The 27,052-nt window shown below is 40.4% G+C and overlaps 1 protein-coding gene across 1 annotated transcript in view; it reads right to left on the bottom strand.

Annotated features, from left to right (window-relative positions):
* The window catches only part of LOC124154645, a 299,325-nt gene extending 293,220 nt beyond the window's left edge, over positions 1–6,105 (bottom strand). The window contains exon 1 of the mRNA XM_046528509.1: positions 5,566–6,105. The gene's annotated coding sequence lies outside the window, so the exon portion shown is untranslated. The remainder of the gene's footprint in view (positions 1–5,565) is intronic.
* Between the last annotated feature and the right edge of the window lie 20,947 nt (positions 6,106–27,052).

The raw sequence follows: 27,052 nt of genomic DNA on the forward strand, positions 1-27,052 counted from the left end.
AAAATTCGATTGCAGCGCTGCGATCATTAAAGGAAAGAGGGCATTAAAAAAAACGAGTCAATTAAAATTATAACAGTAAATAACTGCAGTCCACTGTCTTTCGTATTTTCATTATATTATGATGTTAAGCATAAATTGAGAATTATAACGGACCATGCGCCCTACTTTTTTCGTTGTACATTAAGCAATTTATTTAGAGACTCTGTCAAGTTCATTGACAATTAATGACATTCTTTTTGGTTCGCGATAAAAACGTTTAGTTTTTATGAAAATGCTTTTTTTATTTTGTATTATTTCATCCTGAAAAAGCGACAAGAGGAACATATGGACGAGATAACAGTCCATAGCACAGACATTTAATTTACGTTGCCACAACTGGCATATTTCAATCAGTTTTTTATTATCCTTAGTGCAGCGATTAACGAACAATTAACGCGATCCATTCATTCCCAATACTTTCGATGGATTTTTATGAATTCGATTTATTTTATCAGCACGGATATGGATTTGAATGAACGACGCAAATTACTCAGCAGAATTTTGCGTAAAATTCGGATAGGGCTAGCGACTATTTTAAACCCGTTGAAATGCGCTCACATCCACTGGGCGACTGCAGAGTCCTCTCCTTCAATATCAAAGCGAAAGCAAAACTTCCCTCCCTTTCGAATACGACCACCGTTGTCACCCATCCACTTTCCGTTATCATCAGTCCTGCGGTGGGGAAAGAATGTCGCGCTCTGTCCGAATTCTTTTTTTTTGTCGTTCGCCTAAACAACGACTCCCATTTAAGAGGACTAACGGCGGTGGTGGCCAGAGACAATTTCCTCCAACAATTTCCCACGACCTCGATAACGTACGTACCGAGATTTCCAATCGCAAGAATTGAACAGTTTTCACGAAACCTCAACCGCGCTCCCCGCGTTTCATTTTTTTTAACTCGATGAGCAAAATGTGACAAATCAGAGGCGCGGAGAGGAAAAACGGAAGTTACGTCTCGATGAAGAAACAGAGGGCTGGCGCAACGCAAGTATGTCCTCATAAAAAGAGCTTTGCTCGCAATTCAAGAAGAATAATACGTGCAGCGGTTTCGAGGTGCAAGTATATCCATTTAAAGAGCTAAGCAACTCATAAAAGAGCACTTCTACGAGTCGAAATAATCTTATTTATGAATTCGTTTGTCTTTAAAAACCCAAAAGAGACTGTTTGCCAACCTTTTCTTTGCAACAAAGTAAGGGCAGTTTACAAAAATAAATATAACCTGGAAAGATAGAACTTGAGAAAGGAGAAGGAGGAGGAATTCGGATGGACATCAGACGAAGAAGGAGAGCCAGCTACTACACATAAGGAGTGGCCAACCCTTTTTCTCCTCCCAGGTATCAACGCTACCAATGACCTCACAGTTTAGTTTCTTCCACGAATTATATATGAACTTAAACGTGAGAGCCTCGGACCCCAACTAAATGGCACAATAAAGACATTACTGCAGTAACCATATTTCAGTCACATATTTTTACTGGCTTCTTCTTCTGGTCTACAATGGACATGTGACGTGACGTAGATAAAATGTCATTCTCTGATGGACGCAAACAGTAATCCACAAGTCATAAGAAGTATATTCGCGTTCCATCCATATGGCTTGCGTCTAGCCCATCAGATCGGATTTTGAGCACGACCGGTTTGAGCCCAGAGACTGGTCACACCGAAGTGGACAGTATTTAATTCAATCCAAAACGGCCTTGTATCCAAGAAACGAATGAGCAAATATATGTGCGAACTAATATAGCTAAAATGAGCGAACTATATAAAATGAGCAAATATGGATTGAAATCATGGACAGGCTTCACTGATCGAAATACTACTTTTAATACAATTGAATGAAAGAACTTCATTCTAAGAATCGCCGAAATATGTTTTTTAATAAATCAAGTTTTTGAGACCGCAATTCCTGTGCCCCAAGTATCTGCTAAGTAGTCCTCAAGTATCTGCTAAGCATTGTGAAATTGCACGCGTAAGAATAGAAAAAGTACAGCAAGGTCTTGTTGAGATCAGAAAAAAAGAATTTACTCTTTAATAAACGCACGCTTCTCGCAAGAAAACGCAATAAAAACAGAAGTCTCGATCGTGAGGCATAACATTGGAACTCAACTGTTTCCGCCTGCTCATTGAATTGAATACGAATTGTAGTCTTACGGTTAGCTGTAACTCCTATTGAAGATTGACAATTTCTTACGGCTTACTAAGGTTGCGCTGTGAAAGAGAAGAAAGGTTTGAAAAGATTAGCTGATGGGAGAATCGAGTGGAGAGCTGCGTCAAACCAATCTTGGGATTGTTGACCAGAGATGATGACGAAGGTTGTAGATCAGTGGGGTCCTCGAAGCATTCGAGATTGACGTATGCACGTAATAATTTCGTGTCGAGGTTACGTCATTAGAGTTTGAATACGCCCCCAGTCACTCAGAATCACACCACCAATCCTATCGCCGCGCCGTGGCGAAGGTACTCTCTTGCGGTTTTTTTTAGGCGCAGCAGACTGTCGCAGTTAATCTCTTCCAATTCACAATCTGTAGGCCTTGCTTCAGTTGCGGTGAAAAATTCGACGAAAATCAGGGTCCGCCCATGTTTTTCGTATCAGCATATGATACGATAATAATTTCATGACTGTCCATTATTATCATTAGCAAATAATCATTTAATAATACATTATGCATTTGTTAATTTTATTGTTATATATTTTAGAGAATTTTATTTTACTGTAAAAATAACCTATTAAAAATGTATTCTCCATCATACGCACTAATATATTGACAACAACTGAGCAACGCTTAAACTTCCGCACTCAAAGAAACCATTTTTGAGATTTTGGCCAACATCTATTTCACCCGCCGCCGGATTTGGATACCCCAGTCAAATGGAGGGCTCTTGGCGATCACAGCGCGACGGCGCACGGAAGGCGAACTAAATATCGCGCGGATGCAAAAAGCACGCGCCTTCAGAGGAGAGCGAGGAGCGTTGAGATGCATCCGTGAGCAGCACGCCTAAAACACTTCACGCTCCATCGGCGATCTTGACAGTGATTCCATCTCTTTTTTCACGAGTTTTTTCCGCAAATACTTTCGTGGTCCGCGGCCAAACAAACGTCAGCACCTTTCGTTCCTTTTCGATGCCGGTGTCATTCACCGCGCACACGGAGATTAATCTCGAAATAAGAGTGCTATTGGCCTGCGTCAGATAAAAAGAGATCGTAAAAAATCCATGGGAACATTACCTACATTCGGCATTTATATTCCAGGAGTTGAATGGAATGGTGAGCTATTGGAAAGAAAGCTAAAAGTACAATTGAATTGTGCGTGTGGTTCATGGTCGAGGTTTAGAGTTTCATGTTGAGAGGGTAAGGCCAGCTATCCTGCCGGGGGTTTCGGGGCTATGGATCGGGGATATGACATACCTCCTAAGTGTTCTTGGAAAATTTGTTTAAATTAGTCTTTGAGAACAACATACTAAACTGACTATACAAACAACAGACTAAAATATTGATGTTTTTGTTTTCAATGCACAGGTTTCGTACTTCTTTTTTCGGACGAATTGCCATTTCTGTCGGGCGGGGGGGGAGAGGGGGGGGGGGCAGGCTTCCCGTGGGACTCCCAAAACTCCGTCCATGGCGTGGGTGAATTATATTCTAAATAAAATGAAGAGGACTCCAATTCGGGACAAAAAACACTGGTCCCGGACTGATATATAAGAATGTGAAATAACTGCAGAGGAAAGCCGACGAATGAAAATGGACAGTATAGAATCCACGATCTTAGGATAACGTTAAATGATAAATCGCCGTTGAGGAAGTGTGCTGAACCATAAAATTTTCACCAAAGCGGAAAGTAGTAAAAATTTAATATTTCTCGGCATTGTGTTTGGTCAAGTGTCTCCCCCTGAGTGCTTTTCTTTCGATTGCTATTTCTAAGAAACATTACATTCTTTGTTATTACGTATTACTATTTATGAGGAAGTCTAAATTCTTTACATTATACATTCTTTATTCGGCTCAATAATAGGTTTAAAAAACTTGTCGTGCAGAGCCGTTCTTTGTGTTGAACGACTTCTACATGGAAGTTTCTAAATTGTATTTCTCCCGGCGTATCTGTCATCCGATAAATTGTCCCCAAATACAGAGTTTCGCTAGTAAAAGTGATTGTGCAGGGTGGAATGCGCTTGAGGCGCGGCGTTCTTTTTTATAATATTTTACCTTTTTTCCTCTTTTCTCATGAGCGAGAGTGACCTGAATGGAAGTAGCTGCCCATATGGATCATATTTTTTTATGTTATCTCAAATTGATTGCAGTCGGTACTAGAACAGGAGAGAAATCACTGCAGCGCAAATTCCAGAGCCAAAGTAAATTCGAGGTAAATTATGAATGTTAAGGGTCACAGGCAAACTACTCATTTCACGTGCATTTCACATCACCTTCCAGAATACAGCAAGGGAGAGAAAATTCACCTTAACGCCCAAAGAGACACTCATTGAGGCAAAAATATATCACAGCAACCTTTGATTAGAACAGCCAGCAGATAGGCAGCAAATCAACTTCACAAGGAGCTGTATCAACCATCTACATGTATCGCATCATCTCCTGGGTTTGACCCATAGTTATTTCTAACCTCTCATTGATCGAGGGGGTCCCACTGTCCATGTACTTATTATTCCCCGACAGCGAAAAAATATAACATCATGACACTCATCGCAACTAGAGAGAGAAATAACAGAGTCAATTTAATCATTAACATTTAGCAAGAAGATTCAACGGCAAAACTTGAAACTGAACCAGTGAAGTCAACGATAGGTGCCAACTGACCTTGTTGCTAATTATTCCTCGAATATTTTTTCGCCTTACTTTTCCAGCTGTTTCAAAAATTTAGATTTAAAATTTATTTAATTTTTAAACGATCTTGAATTTTTTTAGCATGATGAAATTAAATAGTTCTCGTGCTTTTTTTGAGTCAGATTTTCTGGTAGCTATCTGCGTCTCAGAATTTTAACAAAAGCACTAGTCTAGGCATAGGGGCAAAATCAAATAGTAAATACTGTACGGAATTATACGTACGGAACGGATACAAAAGAAATTTTCTTTCGCTATTCAAGTTCATAGTCTGGCTGCATTTCCTACACTGGCCAATGTTGAAAAATGAGAAATAAACAAAAAGTTTATCCTAAGTGCCTATTTACTTGAACTTGACTCCAACATAATTGGTATATGTACTTGGGCTGAATTCCCGTCTATCCTATTGACTGTGCGGAATTTAATACGTACCAAAATAATCTGTTATTTATTATATGTGGAGAAATTACTTTGGCATTCTAATCTCGGACGCATTCCTCCGATGGTAATAACGACTTCGCTCCACACCTGAGAAGGTGAAACGCGCGGGGGATATGAGCCAGCCCATCCATTTCCTGGAGCGCGCGTCATCATGCAAGGGTGCGCGGCTCGTCGGGCCACGCGAGAATAATATTGTAATGGCCCGCGGCAAAGAGGCATTGTGTTCCCGGCCGCGTTCCCTGCATTCCACTCACCTCCCACTGCCGCCGCCGCCTTATCTCCTCCAGCCTCTCGCCCGCCCTCCTCCCTTGTTGCGGTCGTGTGGTCAGCGGCGGCCGCAGCTCCGAGCCATCCTACGCTCCGCGGCCGGAGACTTCAACGCCTGCCCGCCGACGACCAAGAGATTTGAACGGGCGAACGGTGGGCCTTCGCGGCGGCGCTGAGGTAATCCCGAGGTCGGCGTTCGAGCAGAGGTCACTGGCGAGACCACAGAGTGCGAGACAACGCCGCCGCCGGGGAAGCCCTCCCGCGGGATTGCCGCCGTCTGCGAGGACGAGTCAAGGGGGAAAAAGATTCACGAGGAGGGAGCACCGGCCGGCCGACGCTTAACAGTTAAAAACTTGCGTGCACAAACAAACCACTGCACTCAAAGACTCACTGGGTCACACTCGGCGTGTTCAACGTGCGGGATGCTCCCGCCTGATTTTCCCTCTTGCGTCTCTTTGCGAAAGAGAAACAAATGGTGAGCGGTGAGCGAGGCTCAGCAGACGTCGAGAGGCAGTGGACGCGCCGGACACCGCTCACTGACTGAGGCACTCAGCGAGAAAACGGGACGGCGATGGTTGGGGAGGGGAGGGCGGCGGAGGGAGGGGGGGACCCATCTCCCTCTTCCACCGGGCCCCTGAATCTTATGGCCTGTCTCGAGAAAGAAATAAGAAAGAATCGAACAGCGAAACGCGAACCCTCCCCAAATGATCTGTGCGAGGGGGTGGGCCAAGCTGGACCACTCGACAATTTACGGACCCGGCCGGTAACTGAGCCGGCGCTTTACAAACGACTCGCAAACAAAGTTCGCCTCCCTCGCGACAAGGCAGTCGGCGAGGAATGCAAGTAAGGTACGGGACGATCGTAAAAAACGCTAGGTTGTCACACGTATCTAGTTGAATCGTCGTTTACAGAGAATCGGGGCCTTCAGAACTTCAGTGCCAACTTTTGAAAGAGAACAACTATACAGATAACAATTATATGTCAGAACCCCACTATATTTCCAGGTCCGACGGAAACGATAAATAAAGAGATAAATTTTTGTCGAACGGGATCGTATGTCGTCGTATGTCGTATGATCGTACGTCGTATGGGAATCATTGGCGGAGGTTTTTGGGGGGCAGTGTCAGCCTGACCCCCTCTCCCAACTTAAATGGTTACTTCTTCGAAACCTGTATAAATTTCAAGATATTTTAGTCTAGTGTAATTAAATGCTGCTTTCAGAGGATAATTTAATCGAGGGAGGTGCACCCACCGTTTCACTGATGGATATTCCATACCCCCGGCAAGATTGCTTTGATTGGGCCCACCAACATAAAACTCTACATAAAATTCGTTCTTCCTCCGAACAATAAAGGGATTCAATAAATACTTGGGGGAACTTTGTTAGAGCATTTCATTTTTAATTGCTTTTGTCCGAACATCCCCTGCCACACGCCTTGCGAGGCGACTTGCGAGGTGGTAAGTATGCGTAGAAGAACTACTCCTACGCATCACAATCCCTTCCGCCAAAGCCCTGTTCCCCTCCGCTTTCCAGGCCCTCTCCTCCCCCGCCCCTCGCCCCCTTCGGAAGAAAAAAATGAAGCACGCTTTTCCTGCCGACGATGCCGCAGTGGAGATTCCTTGTGCCTTGTCTACACTACAGACTTAACTTAAGTGACTTCACTTAAATATAATTTTAAATGTGGTGCGGTAGCTACACTTGAGCTTTAAGTCGACTTCAGCATCGTGATTATCTATATCGGGAAACAGTTATGTTGACAGATGAAGGTCTAGGAGAGCAATTAGTGATTCTTTGATCCAAAGCGACTGTTATTTGAAATGAACTTCCAAACTCCGTGAATTAACCATTTTGTAGTTAGAAGGTTAAAAGGAAAGACCGATTTCAGTTCCTAAGGGAACGCTATATGGCGAGAGGTGATGGAGCCAGAGGAATTTAGAATTACTAAGCGTAACTTCGTGGAATGACATATTCATAACGTAAACAAAAACACTTATTGCTAGTCAAATTAATTGCTTTATTAAAACCATTGATGTTAAATTTCAACCATTAATTCCTTCCACGGTCAATGAAATCGCCACATCTTATCTCCCTCGGCATCCATAGGACTAAAATTAAAGCCGTTTGCAATAGTGTCAATAACAGTGTGTGGGAAGTTACTGAGTGCATTCGTTTACGTTATTTTCGATTATGACACCATGGAAAATAAACTGTTTTACCGGATCCTCTGCCGTCGTCTCATTGTCAGTCTTAAAATTCCTTAAAACGTTTCTAAGTTTTATAAATCGAGTTTCACCGCGAGCAACAGGCATTGCAATTAGTTTTCACGGAAATAAAACCAACAATAAGATGAGGAACACTGCAAAATAAATTCGTCGAATTAATAACCCCAACACTAGAAATTAACTAACGAAATAGAACGCTCAATAACCACATCATAGAATACAGCACAACTTAAAACATAATCAACGGGATGATTCAGAAGTGAGATGGGTATTATGCGGTATTATGTGCCATTTACAACACTTGAAGAGCTTCAACCGCGCGGAAACAGTTGCCTACGCAATTTAAGTTGGGTTCTAAGATGACTTAAGTGGAGGTGTACTTAAATGAAGCTGGTGACACCTACACTACCAACTTAAATACACAGCCAACTTAAGTAGTCACTTAAGTTACTAGTGTAGACCCGGCATTGCGCCCGCCCCGTCGCCCTCGGAAACTCATACCCTGCAGAAAGGGGCGGGCGCTTTCAGTCGGACTCATGTGAGTATCCTGTCGATCGAATGCCAGTGTCCGACTGCTCGCCTGGTAGTCCGCCCGCACTGTCTCAGTTCCACCCATTCTTAAGGCCGATTTACACGGGGCACGTACTTGCACAATCTGACGCATGCACAAGGGCGCAATCAAAATTGCGTCGTGTAAAGCGGTGAATTGCTTGAACGCAAGCGAGAATGCGTGGACGTGAGATGACAAAAAAGCCCCTGCTCTAATTTCTTTCATGCATTCGCGCGATTCCACGCCATTTTAGAAATGAATGCAGTTCTAACATGCGCAATTCCGTGCCCCGTGTAAACCAGGCTTCATGACTTGCCCGCCCGGACTTAGATACGCAGTCATTGGGGTGATTGGCCTGCAAAGATCCTAGAGCACATCGTAACTACAAGGTTGGCTGCCTCACTCGTGCGTACTAAAAATACAATATAGGCGCTAGGTCAACATTCATGCACAAGTTAATAACGTCAGAACGTCCCGCACATTAACACCGAAATGTTCAATGCTACAACAAATAAACGTCCAGTATTTATTATTTATTTTTTTATTTATCCAATTATTATACCACGTATTCCACCGATTAAGATAGGTTTCCATGGAGTACTAAAGAAATCGACCGAGTTAGTAACGAGGAAGTCCTAAGAAGAGTAGGAGAGAAGAGAAGCCTCATGAAAACCTTAATAAGAAGACGGAACAACCTTATAGGCCACATCTTGAGACATGATGGCCTGATGAAGACAATCGTCGAAGGACAGGTGGAAGGCAAGAATGGAAAAGGAAGACCTCGAACAAAATATATGGAACAAGTAAAGAGAGATGTGAAAGAGAAGAAATAGGTAGGGGTGAAAAGATTAGCTGATAGGAGAATTGAGTGGAGAGCTGCGTCAAACCAATCCTAGGATTGTTGACCAGTGATGATGACTAAATAAGTGATCTGGGAGACTCCCTTTCCTATTCCAGCACTGCCTTCTTCAATTCACTGTAAGTCCTACTCCCTTTCAATCTATCTAAAAATCCTATTCTCTTCCTTCTCCTCCCTCGTTTACCTAATATTCTACCCTATAATACCGTTTTCAACATCCCCTCCCCGCTAAGTACTCCTTACATCTATACCTTCTGTCTCCTCAGTATCTCATCTAAAAGCTGCCTCTCCTCGTCAACCATATCCAGCACTTCGTCGTTCCTTTTCCTCTCCGTCCATATCACCTTCTCCATACCCACATCTCGAATGCCTCCAATCTTCTCTCGCCTTCTCTCTTCAGTGTCCACGTTTCCGCACCGTAGAGAGCTACACTCCAGATCAAACTCTTCACTAACCTTTTCTTTAAACTCCTACATAACTCCTCAGAAGCTCCTTTCTCTTCATGAACGCCTCCTTTGCTAGTGCAATTCGCTTCCTGATGTCCTTGCTACTGTCTCCGTTTTCCTCTTATGTGCTGCCCAAATAGTTGAATTGCTCTACCTGCTCAAGTTTTTCCCCACCTACTTTTATCTTGAGTCTCACATTCCTCGCTCGCGATACATTACAAAACCGCATTACCTTAGTCTTCTTGTGATTAATCCTCATCCCATACTCTTCGCAACGCTCGTCTCTTGCTAATATAAAATCAACTATCAGACGGCGTAAAAAAATCTTAAAAAAAACAATTCAATTCAAACATAAATACAATGAAATATTACTGCAAGCGAAATAACTATTGTACTAAACAGTTAAAAATAAGATGTTTTTATGTGTAATCATACATTTGCCATTACTGCTAAATGTTTTGTGAAATATTATGTCGGATTCGGTGATATTGATGCGTCATGCAAATCTTCCAATTGAATGAGCTTCTTGTTGACTCTAAGATGTGTAAAATCACGTATGTTCCTGAGGGACACACTTGCCCCGGAAAAAATACATTTCATGTGCTTCCTTTCCCCTTCGTTTCTTGTTCTCCCACACGCCGTCTGCCATGCGCATTTGAAGACGAAATTGTTTGCTTACCTGCACTCAAATGTAATAAATATGTACTCGATTGGACACGTTCATCACCAGCGAATCTCTCGAAGTTTTCACGTTATTTTTTTAGAAAACCAGCGTTTAACCATTTCAACTGAAATGATCGTTCACCCGAAGAGCAGATTGAAAGGATATTAACATGAAACGCATTTTAAAAAAATAATTCTTCAATAAATTTAGCGAAATGTTAAAGATATTTTCTCAAACCGCTCGCCAGGCGAGAGCCGCTGAGAGCGCCCCTGTGGTGGAGAGACATGAGAGAAAAAAACCCACTGCAGGAAAACGCCCACACTAGAAGGGGGGCGTGAAAAACATGCGAAAACCTACTGAGTGAAAGCTAATGTCATTATATATTTAAAATACAACATAGTTAATGAGGTACAAAGTATACACAAATATTATACATGCAATTAAGACATAAAATATAACATATTATATTCAGTGATACATATCACTTCATTCCATTCCCTAAATGCAGTAACGGTAAATGATTTGTTGTAAATGACAGTTCGATGATGAGGTATAACAGGATAGTGATTCCCTCTTGTGTTTGTCATGTGGACAGCGTCAAGACTCCTGAATTCGCATGATAGGTAAGGGGGTGTTTTTGTTTAGAATTTGATATAGGAGAGAAAGAGTATGCGGCCGGCGTCGAGAGTCGAGTTTCAGCCATGACAGTTTATTAAGTATTGTAAGTTAAATATGAATCGGATGCACCTGTTCATGGAACGTGGGAGCTTAAGACCAAGTTCTTGAGGAAGGCCCTGGTAGGCAATATCAGAAGTTGCTTAAGTGTATAGTAGCAGAAGCAGTAAAAGTAGAGGTAGCTCAGGAATCTTTTGTGTCCCCCTTGAGTTTTTTTCTGTATCCGCCACTGCGACGTCCATAACCACCCATCAAAGAAAAAGTTCATGAAGGCGAAACTTCTTGAAATCTCATTTCCCCTTCCCCTTCTGTCGGCTTCCGGATGCGGTGGATAACATTCCCATCCGTAGCCCCCTCTCCCGAATTACTTCTTCATTCTTCTTGCTCCCACGAAAACAATTAATACACAAAATTGTTAGATTGTGCAAACCCAGATTAAATATAGGAAGCAGGTTCAAGGTGACTGCGCTGTAATAAAAAAAACTTCAACATCATCGTGATATATGGAAAACATTAGTCAATTATATTCATGCTTCCTTACTCAATGATTATATTTATAAAATTAATTACAGATTGATACATCGACGTTTCCAACTGCACTCTCCATTAATAACTGTTTACTAATAATATTACTCATAGATATGATTAAAATCCCGACGCGACTCCTCCATAAATATTAAATTGAATACTTTAATTACCGGTCGCTAAATTAACCCATTAATGCCCAGACGTATCTTTAGATACGTCATACTTTAAAAATTCCTAAATACTCTTTAGTATGTTGTTTTCGCAATTTATTTATATAATATGAAAAAAGAAAGTCTTAAAATGGTATAAAAGCGATTTAGGTTATTTAAGCCAATATTTGCAATTGTTATGCTTAATTTCACATGGCTGATCATGAACTACTCTGAAATCGCTACGCTATGGTCATGTGAAAGTATTTTAGTTATCTGAATCCAGTTTTTACCTGTTTTATCTTAAATATATAAGAAATATTATCTGTATAAAGAAATTCATTTTTCTTTCAAGCTCATTAGAAAACTAATCAGTAAAGTTTTGACGTATCTAAAGATACGTCTGGGCACTTGTGGCACTAAAAATTCAAGTTTTGACTTATTGGTATGTTTCATTTTATTTATTGATTAAATAAATAAATAATTATTTTACAAGCCTAATTATGTGATAGCTTGAAGACAATTTTATATTTCTGCCATTTCATGAAGTATAATATTGAACAATTAGGTAAATACAGCAAAAACAGGTATTTTCTCAGAATTGTGGTGTATCCTCATTTGAATTGTGATAAATTACCTTCAATGGAAGCATGAAATGATTGTATTGTAATAAATGTCAGTATTGAATTTCTGGAGGCGCAAATGCTTGCGATATCAAGTTATATCCTAGCACAGTAGCGGAAACATAAAAAAAAATTCAAGGGGGTGCAAAAGATATCTTGAGCTACCTATACTTGTATCGTAACGAAAAATAATCAAGTCACATTCAAAGTTTAGGAAAGTTATTTAAAATGATTATACACATATATGTACAAGGTAATGCTATCTTATGATGTGAAGGAGTTACAATTGTAGTTCTGCAATGTTAGACAATGCAGGCGGCCACGTAAGAGGGGGGCGCGCGCCCCCTTCCCCCCATGTTTATCTGCCACTGTCATGGCATCACTTGTATTCTTTATCGCCGACGGTGGAATGGATTGATTACTTTGCTTCTCGTTAAAATTTCCGCTGGCAATGAAATCCAAATGGCAAGCCAGAAATCGGTGTAGGAAATAAGTAAATTTAGTGAACATTGGTAAAGAAACTATGTACCACGCTATGTCACCCAAAAGTTTGTATTTTGTATTCGAGTCTCCGATGGATACACCCGACATAAGGAGGAATCGGTGCTTTAAAAACTTCTCTACCGTCTCTTTTGTAAATGATTTTTTGTTACTTTTGTTGCACACCCCTTGCTATGTGAGTCAGGAAAACATCATAGGGGCTCCCATTTACCGCTGAGAAGAGAAGACGTAACTTCGTGTATGAGCAGAGGTGAAACATATCTGAAATAGCTCTACCATCAACGCTGTCAAAACAAAAATTCAAGGCAAGTTTTCTGAACAATTGTTAAAAATGTTAGTACATTCGAACGCACAAATCGAAGAAATTTATAAAGGAATATCGTTACTCTCAGGTTATCACCGTCTTCCTAGTCGATGGCTTTATCGGAGGTCATTTCCAGACTGCACCATCGGAATAGTTTCTCAATCAATGCGAAGGAACAAGTTTGAAGAAATTTTAAGGTTTCTGCATTTGTCAGATACTTATTATAATGGGAAGAATGATGGCAAGGATAGGCTACATAGAGTTCAACTTTTGCTTGAGATTTTAATCAAGACTTTCAAAATTGTAAGCCCTGGAGGATACTGTTTGGCGGATGAATCAATCAACCCCTACTATGGTAGATACGGCTGCAAGCAATGCATTAAAGGGAAAGGAGTAAGATTTGGGTTAAAATTATGGTGTAAGTCTGAATCAAGTCAACCTTTACCATGCTGGAGCGAACCTTGAGAGAACAGATCTTGGTCAAGGATGAGATGTAGTTTTAGGACTCGTGGATGAGTGTAAATTACCACCAGGTACAAACATACTTGTTGACAACTTATTCACCTAAGAAAAGCTGCTTAGAAAGTTGACTGGAATGAGCTTGTGTGGCACTGGAACACTTCGTGAAAATAGAATCAATAATGTATATAACCTACCAGAAAAAGCAGAATTTCAAAAATCAAAAGCTGTAAAATTTCAAAATGCAAATGCAAATTGTTCACGCAAGAATACTATAATAATACTCAACATTATATTATTTGATGAATAAAAATTAAAATTCACAATAATTACTTCATTACTATATTAAGAAACTACTGATGAAGGCATTAGTAATGAATTATATAGCAAAAACGTGCATTAACACAATTAAATGATAATGTACATTTTTTGACCCCTTAAGTGCCCAGACGTATCTTAAGATACATATAGGATTAAGTACTATGCAAATGTTAGAGATTTTTTTTTTTAATTTCCCGCATCAGATATGATGTCTAATCATAATTTAAGCAAAAAAAGTAAAATATTTTGAAAAAAATCTCCTGGGCATTAATGGGTTAAAAGTCATTCTGAAAAATCCAGCCACTTTTACTTAATTCATACATATTTAGGCATTAGCAGAAAAACCATATTTATTACGAAGAATATTTTTATAAAAATGAACTTTGCTCAGAGTATACATCGAATATACTTACTCTATGCTCTTATTCATGAATGAGTGGAATAAAATTTTTTGCCGACTTTTAAATATGTCATGTACTTAACTATAAAAACCTAATTTTTTGATGAAAAGGTTGAAACGATTGATCTACAGCCATCAGCTGAGTTGTAACTTTTTATTATGTTCAATACGAACTTTTTAATACGTACAAGGAAATCATAAGAAATATTGCTTCATATGTACCACTACGTCTATGGCAGGAAATGTGTTAAATAAATTAACGCAATGTAAACAAATGCTATCGTCGGATTCAGCCAATCAGGTAATCATTCTAACTCAAGTAATCTGTTATTTACCGTTTCATCTTGGTCGTTGGTGCAAAAGCCGAAAATCAAGTGCGAGGCCACGTCTGCAAAACTGAAATAGGGTAGTTTGCTTCATCAAAGAAAACGAAAGGCATTGATTGCGATTCGTTACCCACCAATAGTGTGTTTGTAATATACAAATTATTCCGTTTTAGAAATACCGGCTTAGGCAATGGTCAATTTTATCCTCATTTGAGTAAGGCCAGATTGGCCCCCATGCGATGCCACTCCACGTGACGTCACAGGGACCTAGTTTCTATACGAGTGAATAGGAGTTTTACATCGCCTGAGATTAACAATGCATGCATGTGGCACAGAGCTCAGGGAAACATGTCTTAATATCACCTATTAAAACTGCCTAAGGTCGGAAAGTTTCCTTCGTTGGATAGAGTAATAATAATCATTATTTAAGCCAAGCGTTACCTGCTAGCTCTCTGCACTACTACTACTACTCTACTCTGCTACCTGCTAGCACCCTGCATCGTATCAGCGCTTAAAGCCTCGCTCCAAGGTCACCTCACACGGCGGTAGCCGGAACCAGAATGACGTCACACGGGATTTTCCCAGCGTTCATACTTAGCCGTGGCGTTTTCGCGCGCTTGAAAATTTTCACTTTTGATTTAATCGCGAAAAATAGATATCGTCATTTAAAAATCTAAAAGCGTGAAATTCGTACTCCAGAAGTAATAATCTTTCGATCTAGGCAATAAAAAAATAATAGGGAACCACCCTATTGTATCGGCGACGGAGCGGGCGAAGGAGGCCACCCTCCCAAAGGCCGAAGAAAAATGTCTTCTCTCCTTCCACTCCATTCAAAGTTTCTCTCTCCCATGAGCGAGCGATTCTCCTTCGGAAGTGCTGTGGGCCACTCACGGCTTTCCGCCACGGGAGCCACGAGGGAAGTCGGTCGAGGCGACTGGCTGCCTATCTCCCTTGGAAATCTCCACGATAGCCACAGACTTCGGAGGAAATGGTTAAGTTCGGACATCCGAAGGAACTCGCATTGCATTCAAATACATCGCTAGAAATCTTTGTAAGATACCTGCTGCCATCGAGTTAAAATACCGAAAATGCCTATCCCTGAGAAAAGGTCTTAAAATAACTCTATGAAGAAATTCAGTGGAAATTCTCAATGGAACCTTTTTTTTTCTTTATTACGAGAGCTTCATATTTGTGTTATTAAACTTAAAGTATACGAGTATATTGTAGCAATCACACAAATCAGCACATTTAGTGGCTGAAGTGTAAACTGCTTTGAATATAAGTTGTCATGTTGGTTCTCAATGTGTATAGAGGCTGTTTATGATTTTTGAGCACTTAATATCTACTTCGTGAGATATTAAAAAATGTGAACAAAAATTAAAAGATGGAGCTTAACGGGGAGAGTTTGCCCTAATTTTCGATGGGACGCAACCCATCTTTCTCAAGAGAGGAGAGACACAGGAATTTTGCTCCTCAATCACGGATAATTTTGACTCGACATCCATTTACTGCCTTACGTATATACTTACTGCCCTAATCGTGAAAAACAAAAACAATCAAAATCATGTATTGATGATTAGGCAAAGGATTCATACCTTAAATTTATTTCTTTCACTGATTCAAACAAAAGATCGATTCGCAGAGGTGAGGATAGAGCACGAGCCGGCCTTGGCCACAGGCGAGTGAATTTCACGCATTCGGAGTAGGTGGGCCAATTCCTATTCCTAGGTAGCGATAGAAATCGATTTTGCCAGTAATAGATTTTGAATCGAAATGAAAAGCTCGACTTTTCAACAAAAATCGAAATTGGAACCAAAAATTCGATTGATCGAAATAACTGACGGTTCTTAAAAAAAAGTTTATACAGAAGCACACTTATTATTCATTTGAAAAAAAAAACACTCAAAAGTAAACATTTGAGTAGTGGAAAAATCTACTTAAAGACATGCTCGAATAATTAGTGGTAAAAAAATGTATAACTGCACGCTCATCACCGCTTGGAACGCTTCACAGAAACTTTTGAAGATAGATTAACTGATTGATATGCTTCCTTTTGAATTTTACCATCTTTACAAGTCTTTCACATTGGACGTTTGACGATATCATAGACAGTGACGTCATGGAAAAAGTAGCAGTGCCGGAACGCACTTTCCGCAATTTTCTTTAGTAGTGAAATATTACTCTGTTTTTTATTACAAGTCATTATTTACATTTTATTACTACTTTTTTGTTTTGGTTATGAATGCATAAATTAGAAATGTTGAGGTAGCAAAATTGATAAAACTGTTACTTGACTATTATGCCTTTTGTTAACCAGTGCCGCCGGCACCATGACACCGATACACTAACCGTAGGCCGATATGCGAAATGGTCAAGATGGAAGTTGGAAAATCGAGTAAGGGTCGAAATTAGATGATAATCGCTGCATCTCGATTTCCGATTTGAATTGAAATCGATTTTCCCATCACTATCCAAAGGCCACCCCGCACTACGAAGATCATAATTAGCAGTGCAACAGGCTTCGCCGTGGATTCGATCCCGAGAACCTTAGGATCAATAAACACGCGCTTTACCCACTAGGCTGCCACGATCCCTTTATTTCTGTGTCATCCGATTTTATAACATGATAATTATCCATTAAATCACAAGAACTCACAGCAATAATGATTTCCAATGACGTCATGTCGTATTCACACCGCCGCGCCGTCGGGCCACATCCAAATATGAAATTTTCTTCTTTAAAAAAATGCAAAAACACCGGAAGAACATTTGCATAAGTGGTCGCGCTGAGTGTGTTAACAAAGATTCATCAAAGCGATAAAAAGAGAAAGTCATATTAACATGCATACCTGAAAATTACGGTGCGTCAAATAGGGACCCTACTTACGAATATGAAATTGGATCTTGACATGGATAATAAATTAAGATATTTTGCATTTTTATTCTTCGCACAAGTCACCGCAAGAGTTCCTCAGATAAGCAATTTCTTAATCAATCTAATGAAAAGAGTTATCAAACGTAAATTATATATATCACTAAAATCTTTCTGGAACTAAATTATCTGACAAGACTGTTTTGTAAATATCTGATTCGTCCATCTTGTTGTGTCACATTTTATGATCGGTCAAAGAAGAAAGATAATCGAATTTTTATACGCGATGCCCAATTTTAAGCAAACCCCAACTCTAAAGGCCTGTTTACACGATACATTAACACGTACGAGTTGATGTCTGTTTGCATGAATGATTTTTGTGGACCGGAACGGAACATGTACGAATGCATGAATCATATTGGAACAGGTTCTATTTTCTGTGCATGCATTTGCACAAGTTGGGTGGTTACACGGTGCATTTTGGCGTTCATTCTAGCAATCATACATTTAGACATTAACCCGTACGTGTAAATGCACCGTGTAAACAGGCCTTAATAGGTAATAGCTCTAATCAGTTGCCGGAGGGAACGGTGCATCCAAAAAGCGCGTGTAGCATACCCCATTGTTAGTCTTACGCCGGAGTCACGTGACAAGGACGTAATTTATGACGAGATGAGGCTCGGAGATATCCTGCCGCGACCCCACGCCTCATTGTCGAAGATGAAAGCGGCGAGCGTCTGCATTGATAAAAACACGCGCCCGATGATTAAAGGGAAGAAAATGTCCGTTGGCGTTTGCGTCCTTGGCGCCTGCGTCCTCGTGGCCGCCTTCTCCATGCACCGAAGCGAACAGCAGACGGGCGGAAAGCGAAAAGGAGGAGCCTCGTCGCATCGTCAAGTTGCATAATCCGCCTCTCTGAGTTACTTCATTGCTTGTCGCCTTCGCGAAGGATATGCTTCTCTAGTGGGCCGAATGTCACGTCATCTACTGCAACTTTGTCACTTGTAACTCATACTGTCCCATTTACTGCAACTTTATCCAAATTATAACTAAAACCCTTGCTTGCGTTTGTTTACTGCTGATGATTCTCTTAATTCGCCTTCTCTTTTCCTGCACAATTTTTTCCGTCTATGCACAGTGTTCAATTCTTTACATAAATATTCTTATTAATTCATTTCATGACATGACATGGGATTTTTAAGTTGTAACTGGTGAAGTGTTTTTTTTTTACTTATCGTCTTAGAAGATGCTTTACGTTTCAATTATAGAGTTGCCATCCTACTTCTAATGTATGCAGCAGCCCTCTACCTCATCCTTCAGATCACAGATATTCTTTGGTGTCTCTCTTCAGTAGGTGCTTATGGCTGCTATTCTGGATAAGCGGTGTAATAAATAGCTGATGCTGTTCCGCGGGTCATTATTACACCGACCCCGTATTCTGAATGAAGGGTAGTAATAATTTTTTTCGGAATAGCACCTGGCTATTTCTTGTGCGAGCTATTTCGAAGCTCCGCCACTCCCCGTGTGAAAAACTTTCGGAACAGTTTTTGTAACCAATGTATATATATTTTTCCGCATTTTACGGAATATTGACTTGCAATTATAAATAATTGCTTTATTTACATTTAAAATTTATATTAAAACCTTGGATACTCCTTAGCAGTAATAATATTTCGATTTAGGCAATAAAAAGTAATAGGAATCCACCCTATTCATTGCTTTCTTTCTGTGTTGCATTAACAAAAACCGTCGATTGTACAAGAATATTTTCGGATGGAAAAGGTTTAATAATTAAATGGGGAAATAAGCTCCGCTCAATGTAGCGAAAACATCAATGCTATGACCACCCCCACCAAGCGCCTTGCGCTTTCATTGTTTTCAGTGTCATTGTTTTGAGGCTGGACGTCAGATGGCAACACGGAGCATTTAGAGGCTAATGTGATTGTTGCATGTCGGATAATGGCGGATGTTTGTAGTTGGCAGAAGAATTTAGTGATATCTTGGTGGAAATGGGTAAAAGGCCTTGTTTTATCCCTGGATGCTTACAAGATATGGAGCTGCAAATAAAGAGGACAAACTTTCCGGAGTGAAGACTAAAAGTTTGTTCAAGGCTAATGTAGGTACTGTGCTAGTATTCGACGCTTACTTATTGTGTTGTGGCACAGTATCTCAGTTGGTGATATTTTTAATTTGTGCCGAAGTGGCGTAGCCAGGACTTTCGCTCGGGGGGTGGGGGGGGGGTCCAAAACCAAGATGGAATTTTTTTGAAAAACAGGGTACCAAGTAGAGGGTTTTAAACTAATATCAACACTTTTAAAAATCGAAAAAACTTCATTTGTCAAAGTAATATTTTGTAAATTCATGATTTCTCAGTATTTTGTTTTCTTTTATGAAGGAAAGAAATTGTTTTTTTAAATATATATTTCGGACCCCTGGCCCCCACTCTCTCTACACCATTGATATACGACATCCATAAATGCTAATTGTCTCCTTTTGTGAGCAAGGTTAATTAGTTATTTCTTGTGTGCTCTTCTGTGTTTATTCTATATCAATGTATCATGAAGACTTTTGATTTTTTTGCCTTCGCAAATCATGCGTGAGGCTCAAGGATTCTATGGATCCATTAACGAAGCTGACAGTTACACCTCTGTAACTGGGCGTGATTAATATTACCAAAATAAAACGAAAATCTGTGAGTGTGCATGGAATTCGTCAGTGAGTAGCCTCAAGTGAACCGGTGGCGCCGTGCCGCGGCCGGCTTCCGCAAAGCTATCACGGCGAAGTGCAGTATGCCATACTGAAATTTGTAAAATTCATGGCTACGGCATTGCGATCGGCAGTGCGCTGTTATTTGTACAAGAGCGATGTATAGGACGCATTACAGACGCTCGAGAGCTGAAAATCTGAGTTTTTTTCTCCTATCGTTTACTTTATCTTTTCCCTGAAAGCAGTCTTCCATTCGGTGTAATGCAAGTGAACTTCCAGTTGCTTCCCACCTAAATGCTTTCCCGGGGTTAAGAACACAGCGGCCTCAAAAGAGAGGAAACAATTCTGAATTAACATAAATAACGGCAAGAGAGTTGAATTTTCAAAACCATGCACTACCTTAAGGAAAATTATATGATGAACATTTCCGACAATATTCCACTGGAATCCGGAAGATTAAGGGGCCTTCAGTGGTCCAAGAATGAGGTGGACGTAAGAAAGTTGGGCAAAGAAGAGAGGAGTTGGTGGAGAAAACGGTCTCTAGGATAATAGAGCACGAGGGAATCTAGGGAGAGTGGGAGTCTATGGAGAAAGAGAGGACCCGATAGAGAAGTGGGCCTAGGATAGAATCACGCCCACGAATTGAGAAGAGGAGGTAAAAATATTAAAATCCGAAGACTCAATCAAATCTATACCACACTGCAAATCGAGCACTTCTCCAGGGGCGGTCTGGCCAGGTCGGCTGGTCGGCGATCGCCGAGTGTCCCGACTCCTTCCTCATACTTAGTTCATAACCCTATGAGGGAGTAGTGTCGAGAACTGCCATCCGGAGGATTCTGGGGGCCGGGAGCTTCGGGGGGGGGGGGGGCACAACGCTCGCGTGTATCATGATGCGGGCGGCATGCACTGGGGCGCTGATCACGTCTCTTCTCTCTCTCTCTCTCTCTCTCTCTCTCCTGCCCCACGCTCAGGCCAAATACGACGGCGAGTTCGTGTGAAACTCCCTCGTGATATGGGACCACGGTGGCAACCGAAAGTGCGACCGCGCACACATCAGTATATTTTGGAGACTACTACGGAGACATGCCAATTTCTTCCCTCGTCCACTCTTCCCAAAGTCTCCAGTTCCGTAGCGAAACCTGATATCCCCGCAGATGTTTCTGGGTAGTCGATACCCCAATTTATTCATCGAGAAAAAATATCAGATACAATGTTTGGGTATAGTCACGCGTGTCACTTGTCTGAGCTTTACACTAAGGAGTAGGTATCTATCAACGTGGGACTCAGTCTCACGGACGTGAAGGAAGCGTTATTTGAGGGGGCGAATCTGCGCGCGCACAATACAATCGTTCTCTATTTTTCCTCACACAGATCGCGAAAACCTTAGTACACCATAGTATTTCAGTGAATGCTGGTTTGGCTAGTGAGGGAGTTTCATCCTCTTTGAAGAGTTAATATGAAACGTGTTCACAGAAGCGGTGCGCAGAAAGGAAATGAGAAGAAGAAAAAACTCTTTTATGTTAGTAATATCTCCAAAAAAAACTTCAGTGCTTGACTGAATAAGAACAGTGGTTCCTGTGTCGATATACCACACAATGAGAGTTTAGATACAGATTCAGTTACGTTGGAATATTCGTAATTTCATTTTAATAGTTTGAAAAATACCGTCTTGTGACGAGCTTCGAGTTTACTTTCCATGCGGTTCTTTCTTCTCTCCATAAACGCGTTTATTTTTTAGTTCGTTTTGTACATATCCAGTGGCGCCGACTCCATGGGACTTGAGGGGGCCCGATCCCCCTCAAAAATTCGTTATGGGTGTGAGAAAGAAATGTGTCAGGCTTGTCGATTTTCCCCGGAGAGTCCAGATATCGAGATTCGAGTTATCAGGGTTCTAGTGTTGATCTTATGCTTAAAAAACTTAAAACTCATTACTTATAAAATTTTCCGGGGCAAGATCCCCGGTTTGCGCCCCCCCAATATTTTTTGTAAGTCGGCGTTCCTGTACGTATCTTTCAATTGTTTGTGCGCTAAGTTCCTATTTTCAATGCATTGCGCCAAACGCAAACAAAAGGAAAAAAAAACGATCTACTATATTGCAAAACCTGCAGTGATACACGCCTGTTACCAGCTACCGCAATGATACCAGACACGGATATAAGTTTGGTAGGGGAATTCCCACTTGCCGAAGGGGGGAATTCTCCCCTTCCGCATACAGGATATGTTCAGAAATATAGGGTATTTGGGATTTTCAAGACTCAAAAACGGCTGTTTTTTGTTAATTCTTTGATAAAGAAAGACACTCCTGTGCGCATTTAGTAGGTCGTTTTGTTAGTAGTTTCATGGTGGCCATCTACATCTAAATATTACCCCAATGCAAGATGCCTCCATAGGCGTGTGGCGGGAAAATGTCAGGACACCCGCCGTATCCATATGTAAAGGAAATGTTTTACCGAAATTTACGCGGTTTATAGTTAATTAATGCCTAGCATTTATGTAAGTCCTTTGTCGTGCGGGGGAAATAACAAATTCCCGCACCTATCCGTTCGCGTAAAATCTCACTTACTTCATCGTTTTTGTTGTACCTACCTGGAAATGGAGTGGGGTTCTAATATTATCATCTTTGTGTCGGTCTTAAAGATATCCATTCTCAATTGTTCAAGCAATCTAAGCCTAGCGCGCAGCCTTCGTGTCTCTAGCGGCTCCCAACCCGATTCGTTTAACATCTGTGTGTAATGCTTTCTGTGCGCCCGTAGCAGTTTTTGACGAATACAGAATCTTGATAGGTTGGTGGTGATGAGGCCTTCAAGCAGTGGCGGCGCGTGCGTATACGCATGTTAGCAAGTGCACACCCAAAGATGAATGAACTTTAAAAGAAAACTATTCCTTTGTAACGAGAAGGATAAAAATCCTGTCTACATATGTAAGAAACATGAACCTCCGAACGCTACAGCTATCTCCTTTTCGAATTCACCGCTCTACAAGTGTGAGATCACGTGGCATCGTGCCGGGCGCATATTCGGTTTATGCGATCGCTTATGGGTGCTCTGGCGGGACGAAGTATGCGGGGGGGTATGTGCTATTCAAAGGGGCGATGGGAGCAGACTCAAAACCATGCGAATGCGCAGGCGCATATTTTTGGTGACTGACACGCAGGTAGTGTAGTGGTGTAGCCGTCACCTACACTACCTGCGCCCAGGATCTAGTTCCGTGTGTAACAGAGTCATCTGTATGGCCGTTTTCTACACTACTTCCGCATAGGGTGTATATATTATCCGGAGGACTCTCGTTTGCAAACCTGCAAATGCTTCCAGTGCCAATTATCGGAATTGATTTGAACTTCATGCTAAAAACGCTTTCCTTCGTTAGCTTATATTGTAGCATTGTGTATTGTATTGAAGTAGCTACTTACAATTAGTGGTGTGCTTTCTATACGGCATTGTGATTAGTGTCAATATTTATAAATTTTACGTGTAATAGGTGAGTCTTTCGTTTCGTATATTTACACTCGCTGATAGTTATAATTCGTGCTAGTGTCGGTACATTTTTTAATATGAATCCAGTTACGGTCCAGGAATTGAAAAATACGAACTTTTCTCAACTAACGATTGAAGAAAAGTTGCGAATAAAGCAGCATGGAAGACCTTTGCCGACATTAGAATTAATCCAGACTACAAAGTGCAAAGGAAAGGATGTGACTAGGAAGTTTAATGAAAATGCATTTGCGAAATACGAATGGCTGTGTGGATGTAATGTGACAAATCGCCTCTTCTGTTTTCCATGCCTTATGTTTGCTCTTGACAAATCCACCACTTGGACGCATGGTGGATTTTGCGATCTATGTCATTTAAAACAGAAGGCTGATAAGCATGCAAGTTCTAAGAGTCATATGAATGCTGAATTAGAATTTAGTATGTTAGGTAGATACAACATTAGACAACAACTCGACAGTGCCTTCAGACGGAATGTTGAAAAACAAAATACAGAAGTTGCCAAAAATCGTGTCTCAGATCATAAATTGTGTACGATTCTGTGGTGCATTTGAACTGGCATTGAGAGGACATGATGAAACTGCGGAATCCGCCAATCCGGGCATTTTTCGAGGTCTGATCAACTTCACGGCAGAATTAGATTCAGTTCTGAAGGATCATTTGCTCCAAGCTACTGTCTTTAAAGGGACATCTAAAGACATCCAGAATGACCTGTTGCAATGCATGCTTCAAGTTTGTCAGGAAGAAATAAAAAGTGAAATTAATAAAGCTGATTATGTATCGGTTATAGCTGATGAAACCACAGATTTATCCTCGCTATATCAAATGGTAGTTGTATTTCGATGTTCTTCCAAATGGGAAACCAGTTGAACGATTCTGGACATTTTTAAATCCCAGTGACAGCAGTGCTTTGGCTTTGTCCGCGAATATCAAGGAAGTGTTGACTGAAGTGGTTCCGGACAAAAGAAAACTTGTTTCGCAAAGTTATGATGGAGCCAGCGTAATGAGTGGCCGTCACTGTGGAGTTCAAGCCTTGGTGAAAGAGGACTATCATTTCGCACATTATGTGCATTGCTACGCACATAAATTAAATTTGATTATGGCTCAAGCTACAAGTCAGAACACCCCGGTGGGAATATTTTTCGCTGATATAAATGAAATTCCTACCTTTTTTTCAAATTCCCCGCAGAGGGTGAAAGTATTAGATGAAGTGGTTGGAAAGCGATTTCCTGGCGTGTCAAATGTGAGGTGGAATTTTAAGTCGAGGTTAGTTGAAACCGTTTATGCCCACAAAGAGTCATTATCAGAATGTCTTGAGAAGATTGAAAATAGCAGTAGACAAAGTAGTGCTATTTCTCAAGCAAGAGGATTACACCTTAAAATTGAACAGCCAGTTTTTATGTTTTGGCTAGAAGTCTTCCATAGAGTAATGCCACACGTGAGTATACTGTACGATCAGCTACAGAGGAAATTAATAGACACAGTGTCAGCAAATGCAGCCATTAAGGATTTCGAATCCGCAGTAATGAGTGTCAGGGAGAGCATTGACAATCTTTGTAATAACTCAGAGACAAGATATGAAAAAAGAAGACGTGAGGACACTTTCATCTCCAGAAACCTAGCTGCAAAAGAGGTTTGTGATGTAATACTCAGTCAGGCTAAGGAACGATTCTCTTTTACGGGCCATCTTATGGCATCGGTCCTTTTCTCTTCCGAAAATTTCCCAAATTTCAACCAGGAATTCCCAGAAAAGTATTTGCATAGTGTACATGAGTCATATCCATTCATAGAACAAGTTCGTCTTCGGACTGAGCTTGAAATAATTTACATGCGCGAGGACTTCCGGAAAGTCTCTAGTGTCGTTGCTCTACTAGGATTCATTGTTGACAATAACATTCAAAACACATTCAGTGAAACAAGTAAACTACTGAAAATTCTGGTGACAATTCCGATGACAACCAGTGAAGCAGAGAGGTGTTTTTCAACACTTAAGCGTGTTAAAACATTTTTACGTAGCACGATATGGACGAGGACAGGCTCACTGCTTTGGCGATGTTGTCAATTGAAAAAAAGTTCCTGGATGATATCGAAGGTTTCAACGACAAGGTGATAGACAAGTTCGCTCAGAAGAAGGAAAGGAGAATGAATTTCATCTACCATCACTTGTAAAGGTGTGTTTAGAATAATTATTTTCATTATCATGCTAATATTATTTCTATTCATGCAATTTTAAGGGTAGAATGTACCAGTGAAATGTTTTGCTTGTTATGTATTCTATTACGACGAAATATGATGCTCATGGATTAGGATTAACTTAATGTAATTAAATCATCCCATATCTGCTCTGATGCACACCCTAGATAAATTACCACCAGCCGCCACTGCCTTCAAGAGGAAGGACTCCACGGAAACCTCTGCTGTGTATCTTAAATTGAAATAAAATGATCCAAAAAAGGTAGGAAAATTATCTCCTGAAATATTCTGCTGTATTTTCAGCGGACGCGTTGCTTCTGTTTCTTTGACGTAGGTATGCATGCTCTCTGTGTTGATATTTCAAACCCCAGCTTATCTGCCACTAAAAGAGAGTTTTCGGATAGACTGCTGAATTCAAGTTCGGCTTCCTGTCAAATATCAGCAGTATTTCATGAACTTATATAGTTTAGAGTTAACTTTAATTGCTCATTTTCTTTTTTTTACTTTAAGTGTGTAGAAGCTGGTAGTATTAATGAAGTTGCAATTACATATATTGTGAATATTTTTAAGTCCCTGAACACATAATCACTCAGTAGGGAAGCACAAAAAATGATAGAATTACTCCATTTGACAGCTACAGATAAAAATACTTTTTTTAAACTACAGCTACTGTAAAATAAAGATCAAAATAAAATTAAAAAATTACAAATGGTTTCTAATATTTTACCTGTAATTTTCTTCTCTACCCGACAGTTTCAATTGGTCAGCTGATTTATATGGGCGAAGCAAATTACTAAAAATTATCCTTAAAAATAGTCTGAGAAATGTTGGCTAATTCAGGTTTAAATTTCTCTACAAAATTAGTACCTCAATTATTGCACAATTTTTTATCAACACTTTAAAACAGTAACCAACGAGCATGGATAAAAGCTACGTACTTGTGATTATATATCTATATGCTATGCAAAAATTAATTAGACATAGTTAACGCATAACAACCAAAAGTCTGTATCTGCCCTCAAAATGTGCTTCGTAATTAATTTACATATTTACTTATGCTTTTGGAAAGGGCTATTCGAAAAGGTTATTTTAGAGTTTTATTTAATTTTAGGGCATTTTCTAGATAAAAATTCACTATATACATAATAGAACCATGATACATAATTAAATTTTAAAAGTTGTTAAGT

This window comes from Ischnura elegans, chromosome 1 (assembly GCF_921293095.1).
Source record: "Ischnura elegans chromosome 1, ioIscEleg1.1, whole genome shotgun sequence".
Lineage (NCBI taxonomy): Eukaryota > Metazoa > Arthropoda > Insecta > Odonata > Coenagrionidae > Ischnura > Ischnura elegans.